The sequence below is a fragment of the Lemur catta genome, chromosome X, assembly GCF_020740605.2.
Source record: "Lemur catta isolate mLemCat1 chromosome X, mLemCat1.pri, whole genome shotgun sequence".
Lineage (NCBI taxonomy): Eukaryota > Metazoa > Chordata > Mammalia > Primates > Lemuridae > Lemur > Lemur catta.
In genome coordinates, this window is record NC_059155.1 from 36,031,303 (window position 1) to 36,044,795 (window position 13,493).

Genomic DNA, 13,493 nt, shown 5'->3' on the forward strand with positions numbered 1-13,493 from the left:
AAGTATGCCCTTCACCCAGAAAGTGGGCATTGTACCCATTCTGTGTGAATTTACCCATCCCCTCCTTCCCCCTCCCACCTACTTGATTTCCATTGAGTTTTACTTCAATATGTGCACGTAAGTGTTCTGAATATTTTATATGAATGGAATCATACAATATGTGGAACTTTGTGTCTGGCTTCTTAGCATAATGTTTTCAAAGTTCATCAAGGTTGGAGCATGTATCAGTACTTCATTCCTTTTTATGGCTGAATAATATCCCATTGTCTGGATATACACATTTTGTTTATCAGACATCAGTTGATGGACATTTGGGTTTTTTCCATTTTTTGGCTATGATGAATAATTCTCCTACAAAAATTCTTGTACATATGTGTGTACATAAGTTTTCATTCCCCTTGGGTAGTATACACATGGGGAAGAATTGTTGGGTCATATGGTAAATTTATATTTAACTTTTCAAGAAACTATCAAATTATTTTTTTTTTAAACAGAGTCTCACTCTGTTGCCCAGGGTAGAGTGCCATGGCGTCAGCCTAGCTCACAGCAACCTCAAACTCCTGGGCTCAAGCAATCCTCCTGCCTCAGCCTCCCGAGTAGCTGGGACTACAGGCATGTGCCACCATGCCCGGCTAATTTTTTCTATATATTTTTAGTTGTCTAGTTAATTTCTTTCTATTTTTAGTAGAGACGGGATCTCGCTCTTGCTCAGGGTGGTCTTGAACTCCTGACCTCGAGCAATCCTCCCACCTCAGCCTCTCAGAGTGCTAGGATTACAGGCGTGAGCCACCACACTCTGCCTTCTCTACATTTTTTATAAAAACTTGTTATTATCTATCTTTTTATCATTCTCAGCCTGGAGAGTGGATTTTATTTGCATTCTCCTAATGAGCAATAATGTTGACCATCTTTTCATGTGCTTATTTAGCCTGGTTAAATATCTCTTCAAGTCTTTTGTATATTTTTAAAATGGGTTGTATAATTATTATTATTATTAAGTTGTAAGAGTTCTTTATATATTCTGGATACAAGTCCTTTATCAGATATATGATCTACAAATATTTTCTCCCAGTCTCTGGTTTGTCTCCTAATTTATTTAATGGAGTATTTTGAAACACAGAAGTTTTTTATTTTCATAAAGTACAATTTATCCATTATTTTCTAGTATGGATCATGTTTTTGGTATTTTATCTAAGGAATCTTTGCCTAATTCAAGGTCATAAAGATTCTCTTCTGTTTTAGTCTAAAAATTTTATAGTTTTAGGCCTCACATTTAGGTCCAGATCTGTTTTGAGTTGATTTTCTGTATGGTAAGAGGCAAAGATCTAAATTCATGTTTTATTTGGTTTGGTTTGGTTTGGTGTTGCATGTGGATATCCAGTTGTCTGAGCACCATGTGTTGAAAAGGCTGTTTTTCCCTACTGAATTGCATTGGCACTCTTGTTGAAAATCAGTTGACTATAAATGTTAAGAGTTTGTTTCTGAACTCTCAATTCTGTTCCATTGATCTTATGCCAATACTATATGACTAGGTTACTATAACTTTTTCATGAGTTTTGAAAATGGGCAGTCTAAGTTCTCCAAATGTATGCTTCTTTTTCAAAATTGTCTTGCCTGTTTGGGGTCTTTTGCATTTCTATACAAATTTTAAAATCAGATTGTCAGTTTATGCAAGGAAGCCTGCTGAGATTCTGATAGCGATGGCATTGAATCATCAATTTGGGAGACTTGCCATCTTAATAGTATTGATTCTTCCAATCCAAGAACATGGAATTTCTATTTAGGTCTTCTTTAATTTTTTTCAACAATAGTTTGTAGTTTTCAGTGCACAAGTCTTGCACTTATTTTATTAAATTTATTTCTAAGTATTTTATTCTTTTTGATACCATCATAAGTAAAATTGCTTTCTTAATTTCATTTTAGAATTGTTCACTGCTAGTATGTATTTAGAAATGCAATTGATTTTTTTTTTGAGACAGAGTCTCACTCTGTTGCCCAGGCTAGAGTGCCGTGGCGTCAGCCTAGCTCACAGCAACCTCAAACTCCTGGGCTCAAGCAATCCTCCTGCCTCAGCCTCCCGAGTAGCTGGGACTACAGACGTGTGCCACCATGCCCGGCTAATTTTTCTATATGTATTTTTAGCTGTCCATATAATTTCTTTCTATTTTTAGTAGAGACGGGGGTCTAGCTCTTGCTCAGGCTGGTCTCAAACTCCTGAGTTCAAACAATCCACCCGCCTCAGCCTCCCAGAGTGCTAGGATTACAGGAGCCACCGCGCCCAGCCCTTTTTTAGTTTTTTAAGGTTAAGCTTAGGTTACTGGTTTGAGATCTTTTTTCTTTTCTAATTTAGATGTTTTCACCTATATAAATTTTCCTCTAAGCACTGCTTTATCTGTATTCCATAAATTTTAACATGGTGTTTTTGTTTCACTGACCTAAAAATATTTTCTAATTTCACTTTTGATTTCTTCTTTGACTCATGGGTTATTTAGAAATGTGTTGTTCAATTTCCAAGCACTTGTGAATTACCCAAGTTTCCTTTTGTTGTTGATTTCCAATTTATTTTAATAATTTCACTGTAATCAGAAAACATATTTTGTACGCTCTCAGTTCTTTTAAATGTAATAAAACTTGTTTTATGAACTAGTATATCATCGATCCTTAGGAATGTTCCATGTGCATTTGAAAAGAATGTATATTCTGTTGTTTCGGGGTGGATTGCTCTGTGGATATTAACTCAAGTTGATTTATAGTGTTGCTGAAGTCTTCAGTATCTTCGTCGTATCTATTACTGAGAGTGATAATGAAGTCTAGTACTGCTTGACTTCTCTCTTCAATTATGTCAGCTTTTCTTCTTCTATTATGGTGCTCTGTGGGTGGGTGTGTACATGTTTATGATTATATATTCCTAATAAATTGACCTTCAGTTATTATAAAATGTACTTCTTTGTCTTTAGTAACATGCATTTTTGTCTTAGAATCTACTTTATCTGATACAAGTATAACCACACCAGCATTCTTACTGTTACTGTTTACATGCTATATCTTTTTTCATCCTCTTAATATCAACCTATTTATGTCTTTGAAACTAAAGTACATTTTTTATAGACAGTGTCTAGTTGTATCTTGGGATTTTTTTCACTCTCACAATATCTGCCTTCGATTAGGTTATTTAATCCATTCGTGTTTAATGTTATTGGTATAGTTGGATTTATGTTGGTCATTTTGATTACTTTTTCTATATGTTTCATCCTTTTTGTTCCTCTGTTCCTCTTTTACCTCCTTCTTTTGTATTAAATGTATATTTTCTTTTCTCTTTTCTCTCTCTTTTTTTTTTTTTTTTTGGTAAAGACAGGATCTCGCTATCTCGCCGGGGCTGCTCTTAGACTCCTGATCTCAAGTGATTCTCCTGCTGGGATTACAGGTGTGAGCCACTGCACTCAGCCAAACATATTTTTCTACTGTACCTTTTAAATTCTTTTGTTGAGTAATTTCTCTATTTGGGGAGGTTATTTTTCTTAGTGGTTGCTCAAGTCTTTTGTACTAACCTACATAGTTACCATCTGTGGTACTCTTCAATTTTTTCTGTAGTTTCAATTTCTGTTTGTTGTAATTTACTTGTTCTAATATAGTGTCATTCCCTTTCTCCTCCATTGTGCTATTATTGTCATATTAGTGTCATAGATATTAATATCACATCTTTATATGTTAAAAGCCTAAGAATACAATTTTATAATTATTGTTTTATGGAATTGTTTTTAAATCTATTAGGAAAAGAAAGGACTCTGGGAGGCCAAGGTGGGAGGATCACTCAAGGTCAGGAGTTCGAGATCAGCCTGAGCAAGAGCGAGACCCCATCTCTACTAAAAAAACAGAAAGAAATTAGCTTGACAACTAAAAATATATATAGAAAAAATTAGCCAAGCATGGTGGTGCATGCCTGTAGTCCCAGCTACTTGGGAGGCTGAGGCAGAAGGATTGCTTGAGCCCAGGAGTTTGAGGTTGCTGTGAGCTAGGCTGACACCACAGCACTCTAGCCCGGGCAACAGAGCCAGACTCTGTCTCAAAAAAAAAAAAAAAAAAAAAAAAAGCAGAAAAGAAAGGAGAGATTATATGTATGTGCAAATACACATACACACAAACATTACACTGTGTTTTTATAATTGCCTACGCAATTACCTTTACTGGTGCTTTTCATTTCTTTGTGTGGATTCAATTTAATCTCTGAAGTCAATTCTTTTCACTCTAAAGAACTTATTTTACATTACCACCAACAATGTATGAGTGATCCAGTTTTGGTACATCATCACCAGTATATGGTGTAATCTCAATTTTTTATTTAGCCAACCTGATAGGTGTGTAGTGATATCTCACTGCAATTTTAGTTTTCATTTCTCTAACGGCTAATGATGTTGGCCATCTTATTATGTGCTTACTTACCATCCATTGTCCTTTCCAGTGAAATATCTGTTTATGTCTTTTACTCAATTTCTAATTGGATTGTTTGGTATTTTACTGTTGAATTTTGAGTGTTCTTTATATATTCTAGATATAAGACCTTTGTCAGATATGTGGTTTGCAAATATTTTCTCCCAGTCTTTAGTTTGTCTTTTTTATCCTCTTAACAGGGTCTTTTGCAGAGCAAAAACTTTTTATTTTGATGGGGTTTAATTTATCCATTTTTTCCATGGTTCTCTTTATGACTAGAAAAATAAAAAAATAAATTATCCATTTTTTTCCTTTGTGTATTGCACTTTGGTGTCAAATCCAAAAACTCTTCACCTAACCCTAAGTCCAAAAGATTTGTCTTACTTTTTTCCTAAAATTTTATAGTTTGGCCAGGCATGGTAGCTCATGCCTACAATTCTAGCACTTTTGGAGGCCAAGGTGGGAGAATCACTTGAGGTCAGGAGTTCAAGATAAGCCTTGGCAATAGTGAGACTCCATCTCTACAAAAAGAACCCAAAAAACTTAGCTGGGCTTGGCAGTGTGCACTTGTAATCCCAGCTACTGGAGAGGCTGAAGCAGGAGGATCACTTGAGCCCAGAAGCTTGAGGTTGCAGTGAACTATGATGACACTACTGCACTCTAGCCCAGGCAACAGAGACCCCGTCTCCAAAAAAAAAAAAAATTATAGTTTTATATTTTATATTTAAATATGAAATCCATTTGAAATTAATTTTGTATAAGGCATGAGGTTTAGGTCATTAGTTTTTTTTTTATGTATAGATGTCCAATTGCTCTAGCACTGTTTGTTGAAAAGACTATTCTTTCTCCATTGTCACAAATCACGTTTTTTTTATTTTTTTCTTTTTTTTTTCCTTTTTTTTTTATCTTTCCATACTTTTCTCCTAAAAAATCACATATTTATTTATATATTTTTTGAGACAGAGTCTCACTCTGTGGCCCCGTCTGGAGTGCAGTGGCATGATCATAGCTTACTGTAACCTTGAACATCTAGGCTCAAGCAACCCTCCTGCTCAGCCTCCCTAGTAACTAGGACTACAGATGTGTACCACCACACCTGGCTGATTTTTTCTTTTTTTAGAGATGGGGTCTGGCGATGTTGCCCAGGCTGGTCTTGAACTCCTGGCCTCAAGCAATCCTCCCACCTTGGCCGCCCAAAGTGTGGGAATACAGGCGTGAGCCACTGCACCCAGCAAAAATCATTTAGACATATCTGTGTGGGTCTATGTCTGGGTTCTCTATTCCGTTCTATTAATCCATGGCCTATCACTCCACAAATACCACATTGTCTTGATTAGAGGAGTTATATATTAAGCTTTAATACTAAGTAGAGTGATTCCTCCCACTTTTATTCCTTTTCAATTTGTTTTAGGTATTTTAGGGCCTATGCCGTTCCATACAATTTTCCAAATAAACTTGTATATGTTTTCTGTATCAATTGATATGATCATATTATTTTCTTCTTTAGTCTATTGACATGATGAATTATATTAATTGGTCTTTGAATATTGAAGCAGTCTTGCATTACTGGAATTAATCTCTAAATTTGTTTTAGTCAAGGTTCCCCAGGGAGACAGAACCAACAGGATATACATGGAGAGGGATATATAAGAAGGAGTTTACTAGGGGAATCGGCTCATTCAATTATGGAAGCTGAGAAGTCCTGCAGTAGGCCATCTGTAAGCTGGAGAACCAGGGAAGCCAGTGGTATGGCTCAGACTAAGTCTGAAGGCCTCAGAACTAGGGAAGCCAATGGTGTAACTTTTAGTCTAAGGACCAAGGCATGATGTTAGGTTTTGTCAGTAAAGGGTCTTGGTGAGACATCACAGGAGGAAGTGGTTTTGCTTCCTGCTTCCAGTATGCTTGCTTGGCAGGCTCTTGCAGCGTGTGCTCCTCCAGCCTGGGCAGCTTCTCCAGGTCTGGCTTCTGCAATGGGGGTGGTGTCTCCAGCCTCAGGCCTCTGTAGTGCTTGCAGCTTCCCCAGAAATTCCCTTGAGCAGTACCTCTGGTGAGACACCTCCCTATAAACAGATTTCTCCAGTATCCTATATGATAGATTTCCAGCAAGTTCTGCCAGTGTGGCACCACAGTGACTTTTTTTTTTTTTTTTTTGAGACAGAGTCTCACTTTGTTGCCCTGGCTAGAGTGAGTGCCGTGGCGTCAGCCTAGCTCACAGCAACCTCAAACTCCTGGGCTCAAGCAATCCTTCTGCCTCAGCCTCCCAAGTAGCTGGGACTTCAGGCATGTGCCACCATGCCCAGCTAATTTTTTCTATATATATTTTTAGTTGTCCAGATAATTTATTTCTATTTTTAGTAGAGACGGGGTCTCGCTCAGGCTGGTCTCGAACTCCTGACCTCGAGCGATCCACCCGCCTCGGCCTCCCAGAGTGCTAGGATTACAGGCGTGAGCCACCACAACCGGCCCACAGTGACTTCTTTACCATTCAATAAGCCATAGCCATGCCCCTCCAAGGTCTAGATTTGGCCCTGGGGTGGGGGTGGGGCTATTCCTTGGGTCCTCTATCACAGCTCTAGAGGAGTGTTCCTTGGATCCTCCATCCTGGCCCTAAGGGTAGCAGTTATTATATACTATTATATTATCTGTTATTCTATTAGTATATCTATTAGTATATCTCCTATATTCTTTAGAGTTTTCTTTACTTCCTACTAGGTAATCCCTTTTTACTCCTACCCATTAAATAATAATTATTATTATTATTATTATTTTGGAGACAGAGTCTCGCTCTGTTGCCCGGGCTAAAGTGCCATGGCATCAGGCTTGCTCACAGCAACCTCAAACTCCTGGGCTCAAGCAATCCTCCTGCCTCAGCCTCCCGAGTAGCTGGGACTACAGGCATGTGCAACCATGCCTGGCTAATGTTTTCTATATATTTTTAGTTGTCCAGACAATTTCTTTCTATTTTTTAGTAGAGACGGGGGTCTCACTCTTGCTCAGGCTGGTCTCGAACTCCTGACCTTGAGTGATCCTCCCGCCTCAGCTTCCCAGAGTGCTAGGATTATAGGCGTGAGCCACCGCGCCTAGCCAATAATTCTTTATACCAAACTCTTTCTGTTGAAAGTACTATGTGGTTTCTCCTGATTGAACCTAGACTGATACCCAATTGGTACCTAGACAAGATCCTAGAGAGAAGCACCCACAGACAGATTCACAAAAATAGGATGTGGAGATTGGTTTGTTCATGCCTTTGGACTTGAACACACTACTCCTTGCACTGTGGAAATGGGATGCTGGTAATCCCTGGCATGCAAGAGCATCACAACAATCAATCTATCACCTGTGGTACATAAAGTGCCAATTGAACAACAGGTTTTGGAGCCTAAATGACTGCTGCATTTAACTGTTATAGCAGTAATGATGACCAGAAAGACTGTAGTGTTGGGTGAATTCTTTTGAGTTCACTTGAGCATTTACAAAGAAAAAAATTACAAGCTCAAGTCCATTAACTCAGCTTGAGTCACAGTCTGAGAATCAGAGAGCTTCCATGAAAGCTCCCCAGAAAGCTCTTATTTCTTGTACTCAAACAGCTGACATTGCTGAAAATCAACTGTGTAGGACGCTGAATTACAATAACAGCTGAATTCAGTCTTACCAAATCTCGCATGTGGAAGTTAGGTCTTTGACTGATAAGGAATAGGATCCTGGAACTTGGAATGAGGACATCTGTATGGACCCAAATGAAACTGACCATCTTAAACTCCCCAGTCATTCTGAACCTCCCCCACCAGTTGAAGCAGTTTTCCCTCCAATGTCTGTAGAAATAGCCTTCCTCTGCTTAAAAGCCCTATGATAACCTTGCCTGGGGCAGATTCCTTAAAGGGGGATGCTATTCTCCTCAAAATCCACCACAACCACCTCCAATTGTCATTAGACCCATAACTAAGGTCAAACCTCAACATGTTCCAGGCAGCCAGGTACACACTATAACCCAGGAAGAAATAGCTTACACACCAAACAAGGAGAGTGGATAGGCAAAATATGGTAAGGGCACACCATGGAATACTATAGTTGTAGTTAGAAGCAATGGACTAGGCTGGGCGTGGTGGCTCACGCCTGTAATCCTAGCACTCTGGGAGGCCCAGGCAGGAATATCGCTTGAGCCCAGGACTTTGAGGTTGCTGTGAGCTAGGCTGAGGCCACAACACTCTAGCCAGGGCAACAGAGCGAGACTCTTGTCTTGGAACACAAAGAGATATAAAACACAATACCATGCCACTTGTGTAAATTAAAAATAAATGCATATAAAATATCAATATATATTCAATAAGAACACATACAAACAAAAGGATATACATTAAATGCATTAAAATGATTGCCAGTGGTGGGCAAATGAATGGAATAGGAATGGGGATAAAAAGTGAAAATAAAATGAGAAGGGCTCTGTGTGTGCTAATCATAATAAATATACAAAAAAATTGAGTAGTGTGACTAACTCATGAAAAAAAGGAAGAAACTCAGCCTGTAGCAAGGACATTCAGTCCTTGACAAGATGCTGACGTAACATAAGTGCTGGCTCCTTCCCCCAATGCCAGCCCTGAAGATGACACACAAAAAGAAAGTTGCTGCATCATAGTAAAATCTAATACTTATGCAGCATTATAATATGCCAGGAATTATTAATTCATTTAATCTTCCCAGCAGATGCTATGAGATAAATACTATTATTATTCCCATTTTACAGATGAGAAAAACAAGTATAGAGAAGTTAAGTAACTGGCCCAAAGTAACATAGCTGAAACTGGAATTTGAACTCAGTCTAGATAGAACTGAGAAACATTTAGAGAGACAGGAGAGAGTGGGGTGGGGTGAGGATGGAGGTCAGGGAAGACTAGCATAAATGGAAGAGGAGGAGGCACCGTGGACAGAGGTGAGGCTGGGGGAGAAATTTCTAATTGTGCCCTTTCTCCCCCAACATTGCACTGGGAAGGTCATCTCCTACCTCATCACAGCAATACCAAGCCAGCTGGAAGTGGGTTCCACTGAGGCAGCACTGGAGCCCAGTTGGAATTGGGAGCATATCACATGTGCGGGTACATAGGCCACACTGAAACCTCAACTCTACACCTTAAGCTAGTAAATACAACCTACACTCTCAAGGCAAGGATTTGGCCAAGCCATCCTTGAAGAATCTGGTTATCCCAAGAGGAAAAACCTAAAGAAATTAACATCAGGATGTCTTAGTCCATTTTCTGAACTGAAAACCTGGGTAATTTATAAAGAAAAGGAACTTACTTCTTACAGTTATGGATGCTGAGAAGCCCAAGTTCGAAGAGCCACATCTGGTGAGAGCCTTCTTGCTTGCAGGGACTCTCTGCAGAGTCCTGAGGCAGCACAGAGAATCACATGGCGAGGGGACCCATGCTAGCTTGGGTCTCTCTTCCTCTTCTTTTAAAGCCACCAGTCCCACTGCCATGATAACCCATTAATCCATTAACCCACTAATCCATTCATGAGGGCAGATCCCTCAGGACCCAATCACCTCTTAAAGGCCCTGCTTCTCAATATGGCACATTGGGGATTAAGTTTCAAAATGAGTTTCAGCGGGGACAAACATTCAAAACATAGCACAGGGGTTCTCCAACAAACAGCACCCACAGTGATGCTCAAAGTCAAAAAGCCCTCAGAGTTTATGAACATGTTAATCCCCTACTCTTATAATCATGAGCACAGAGCCAAAAATTTCCAGTCATTTGAAGAAAACCCCTAACAAGAAGTCTGAAGTAGAAAAAAATAGCAGCAACAGTAACTTCAAGGGGAAAAAAACCACTCTGTAGGAAGAAAACTTTAAAAAATTAATATCTATCTTTAGAGAGCTTACTATAAAACTACAGTAATCAAGGTAAGGATAGACATTACTTTTGTTTGTTTTTTTTTGAGACAGAGTCTCACTCTGTTGCCCAGGCTAGAGTGCCATGGCGTCAGCCTAGCTCACAGCAACCTCAAACTCCTGGGCTCAAGCGATCCTCCTGCCTCAGCCTCCCGAGTAGCTGGGACTACAGGCATGCGCCACCATGCCCGACCAATTTTTTCTATATGTATTTTTAGTTGTTTAGCTAATTTCTATTTTTTTTTTTTTTTTTTTTAGTAGAGACGGGGTCTCGCTCTTGCTTAGGCTGGTCTCAAACTCCTGAGCTCAGACGATCTGCCTGCCTCGGCCTCCCAGAGTGCTAGGATATAGATATTACTGATCAATTTTTTTTAAAGTGCCGTAATGGACCCAGATATATATGGTTCCTACTAAGATACTGTGGTGATTCAATGAAAGGGTAGTCTTTTCAACAAAAAATGCCAGAACAAATAAATATCTGTATTTGAAAAAAATGAATTTCAACTCCTATCTCATAGTATAACAAATTCAAAGTGGATTATAGACCTAATACAAAAGTTAAAACTACAAAACTTCTAGAAGATAGGAAAAACATTCACGACCATGGAGTAGGTAATTTTGATAGGTCACAGAAAGCAAGAACCATTAAATTTTTTTAAAAGTTAGACTTCATTTGTTCATCAAGAAATATGAAAAAATAAATAGGCAAGACAAAGACTGGGAGAAGATATTCATAACACATGTATCTGACAACGTGTATCCAGAATACATTAAAAATTTCTATAATATTTATAAAATAGGCAATGTTTTAAAATAGACAAAAGACTTAAAAGATGCTTTGTGAAAGAAAATATACACATGGTTAATAAGCACATGAGAAACTGTCCAGTATTTAGTGCCATGTGGAATAGTGGATTGGATACTGGAATGGAAATAGGACAGTAGAAAACTTATGAAATCTGAATAAAGTCTGGAGTTTAGTTAATAGTATGTACCATGGTTACTCTTAGTTTTGACTAATATACCATAGTTATGCAAGAGATTAAAATTAGAGGAAACTGGGTAAATCATACATAGGAACTCTACTCTTTGCAACTTTTCTGGCTAAAATTATCCCAAAGTATTTTAAATAGTGCTCAGCATAGTTATCAGGGAAATGCAAATTCAATCACACTACTTCACCCACTAAAATGGTTAACTGATCAACAACAGCAGGCCGGGTATGGTGGCTCACAGCTGTAATCCTAGCACTCTGGGAGGCTGAGGCGGGAGGATTGCTTGAGCTCAGGAGTTTGAGACCAGCGAGACCCCACCTCTACTAAAAATAGAAAGAAATTAGCCAAACAACTAAAAAAAAGAGAGAGAGAAAATTAACCGGGCATGGTGGCACATGCCTATAGTCCCAGCTACTCAGGAGGCTGAAGCAGGAGGATTGCTTGAGCCCAGGAGTGGGAGGTTGCTGTGAGCTAGGTTGACGCCACAGCACTCTAGCCCAGGCAACAGAGTGAGACTCTGTCTCAAAAAAAAAAAAAAATGTTGGAAAGGATGTCGTGAAGCAATCAGAATTCTCATAAATTGCTAATGAGGGCATAAAACAGTACAACCATTTTGGGAAAACTATTTGGCAGCTTCTTAAAAATTAAACATACAGGAGGTCCTTGAATAACATCGTTTCACTCACTTTGTTTTTTTTTTATATATATTTTTACTTGTCCAGCTAATTTCTATTTTTTTTTTAGTATAGAGACGGGGTCTCACTCTTGCTCAGGCTGGTCTGCATCTCCTGAGCTCAAATGATCCACTCGCCTCAGCCTCCCAGAGAGCTAGGATTACAGGCGTGAGCCACCACGCCCAGCCTTATTATAATGATAAGGAAAAAAAAAGTCAATTCCCAGCTGGGGCCACTGTGTGGACTTCACATGTTCTCCCCGTCTGTGTGGGTTTTGTCTGGGTCCTCCCATTGCCTCCCAGAGATGTGCCTGTTAGGTGAATTGGTATATTTATATTGTCCCAGTCTGTGTAAGTGTGCACCCTGTGATGGGATGGTGCCCAGAGCTGCCATTATAGGCTCAAGCCTCCTGAGATCCTGAACTGGAATAACTAGGTAAATAATTATCTTGTTTTTATTAATCTTCAAGTACACGTATAGCTCACACTTATTTCAATGTTTAATACTAGAAATGTTTTTATCTTCATTTAGAAGTTTCGTGACATTCTTGTAACTAGAAATATGCTGTACGAACCTTGACTCTTTATCAGTTAGCCTATGGTAAAATTGGTTTTGTTATGCATCATTTAGCTTAAAGTCAGTTTCCAAGAACCTATTGAGAATTTATTGTGTATCATCCACCTTATCATTACGTTAATTCCACCTTAATATTTATCCAAAAGAAATGAAAATATATGTCCAGGACTTGTACAAGAGTATTCATAGAAGTATTATTCACAATAGCCAAAAACTAGAAATAGCCTAGATGTCCATCTATAAACTGCTATTTCATACTCTGCAACAAAAAAGAATGTACAGGCAACATGTATGGATCCCAAAAACACACTAAAAGCACAGCTGGACATAAAAAAATACATTGATGTAGGATTTAATTCACATCAAATACCAAAATATGCAAAAATATCCTATGATAGACACCAGATGTAGCTTCTCTGATGTTGGGAGGTGGAAGGGGCACATGTAAACTTCCTGGAAGGGTATGTTCTGTGTCTTGATGTGTCTAAGCATTTTTCCAAGACTGATCAAACAGTATATTTCACACATCTGCACATTTCACCATAAATATATTTCCTTCTTTTTTTTTCAAGTGCTACTAATTATTCCTCAGGGAATAATTTAAACCACATTCACCAGATGGTCTAACTTAAAAACACCAAGTACTGATGAGGGTGTGGAATAACCCGAACTCACACTGCTGGTAAGTAAAATATTACTATTTTGGAAAAAACGTCTGGCAATTTCTCATTAAACTATATACATCTACCCTATGATCCAGCAATTTCATGTTTTCATCTCTAAGTAATTACTTATACACAGATTTGTATAAGAACACTTATTAGCAACTTTATCCTTAATAGCCAAAAAGTAGAAAAGACCCAGGTTCCCATCAATAGCTAACTGTACTACACTCATACTCAGCAATAAAAGAACTGATTTGTACATGGCTAA